This window comes from Oryctolagus cuniculus, chromosome 16 (assembly GCF_964237555.1).
Source record: "Oryctolagus cuniculus chromosome 16, mOryCun1.1, whole genome shotgun sequence".
Lineage (NCBI taxonomy): Eukaryota > Metazoa > Chordata > Mammalia > Lagomorpha > Leporidae > Oryctolagus > Oryctolagus cuniculus.
This window is the reverse complement of record NC_091447.1, coordinates 57,226,366-57,228,332: the sequence shown is the minus strand read 5'-3', so window position 1 is coordinate 57,228,332 and position 1,967 is coordinate 57,226,366. Positions and strand designations below refer to the sequence as shown.

The window sequence follows — 1,967 nt, the reverse complement described above, 5'->3', positions numbered from 1 at the left end:
TCCCTCTCCCATCCCTTTCTTCATTAAGATTCATTTTCAATTATCTTTATATACAGAAGATCAACTTAGTATATACTAAGTAAAGATTTCAACAGATTGCACCCACATAGACACACAAAGTATAAAGTACTGTTTGAAGACTAGTTTTACCATTAATTCTCATAGTACAACACGTTAAGGACAGAGGTCCTACATGGGGAGCAAGTGCACAGTGACTCCCGCAATTGACACTCTTATTTATGACATTAGTAATCACCGAGGCTCTGTCATGAGCTGCCAAGGCTATGGAAGCCTCTTGAGTTCACAAACTCCGACCTTATTTAGACAAGGCCATAATCAAAGTGGAAGTTCTCTCCTCCCTTCAGAGAAAGGTACCTCCTCTTTTGATGGCCCCTTCTTTCCACTGGGATCTCACTAGCAGAGATCTTTCCTTTAGGTCATTTTTTGCCACAGTGTCTTGGCTTTCCATGCCTGCGAAACTCTCATGGGCTTTTTAGCCAGATCCGAGTGCCTTAAAGTCTGATTCCGAGGCCCAGGCCCTTTGACATGCAGGCAGCTGCTGTTCTGCAATGCCTGCCCATGCTATGACTTTTTTTTGCATTTGAAAATGATTTATTGCTTTTCTTTCCAAAGCTCTATGAATTTACAAAGCTCAAAGTTTACAGACTGTTTAGTTCAGACTGAATGGCAGAGGAGAGAACCAGTGCTTAGTGGCAGTGACTGGGCACGGAGCTTTAGAAACCAGCTCCCCATACACTCCCTTCCAGGGATACTGTCTCCTGGGACCTGGTCCAGTCGCTGAAAGGATACAGAGGCTTTTTTGGTTTGGGGGCCTTTTTCTTGCCTTCCTACTATAAAAATGAAATTTTCAGTTTATCTTTGAAGAATAAGTTGGCCAATAAATTCATTCCGCTCTGCTTCTACTTTACACAAAGCTTTGCATTCAACTCAAATCCTTTGTAGCTGCCTTTTCTTCTGTGCCATGAGGGCCTGCAGTTGCTGCTGTTGGACATCTCACTGCCTTGCTGTAGACTTGAGCAGGTTCCGAGTGCCAGTGGCCTCCATTTTTCCATTTTCTGCTTCCCTTGCAAGTTGGTCAACAAGCTCAATCAAACCACAAACTATTTTCTGGGACTGGCCAATCTTGCACTCTCGCTTGAGCTCCATGGTCTGCTGGGTAACCTCTGGGTCCACACTCAGAGCTTGTTCAGCTCATCAGAGTGCAGCCCTGCTTCCCCCAGGTGCCCGTGGCCATAGCTGCCCACCCATAGCCGTGGTGCGCTGCAGCCCAGGCTGGTGCTGACAGGCAGTTCCTCTCTCCGGTGGGCAGCAGCTGGTGCCTGGCTGGCTCCATGCAATGACCTTTTAACTGTAAAATATAATGTTCATCCTGAACAGTCCCTTAAATATCAATGTATGACATCATTACTCATTATCAGTGGAACACTGATGTCATCTTTACCCAGATCAAAAGAAACCACCTCAAAAACTACCCAGGTGCTCATGTGAGGCCTTTACAGGCACTGAATTGTGTAACATGGGTGCTGTTTCAGGATTCCGGGAAACTGCTTCACATGGCATGTGTGTGTGTGTGTGTGTGTGTGTGTGTTGTTTGCTCATCATGAAAATCACACTTTCTTTTTGCCTTTTACCTGAAGGCACTGTTTTAATGGTCATGAACATGGCTGTTGGCAGAATCAGGCCTTCATTCCCAAGGGATAGACATTAGGAGGTGTCGGATCTCTGGAAGCAAATCTATACCACGTTAGATACCACCACATGCTTTCCCCAAATAGTTCCAATTCACAGCACCACTCACAGAGCTTCTCTTGTCCACGCCCCTGCGCTGTCATCCAGTTCTCAGCCCGTCCATTCCAGCCCTTCAGCTGGTCATCCTGCAGTGGCCTCTCTGTGAACTGGACTCTGCATGCCACTGGCTAGCGATGAGCCCAGGTGCCATTTCATGT

The 1,967-nt window shown here is 46.4% G+C and overlaps 1 pseudogene; it reads right to left on the bottom strand.

The window, feature by feature from the left end:
• Positions 1-873: 873 nt before the first annotated feature.
• LOC100346542 (intraflagellar transport protein 20 homolog pseudogene) lies at positions 874-1,683 on the bottom strand (annotated as a pseudogene).
• Positions 1,684-1,967: the final 284 nt, after the last annotated feature.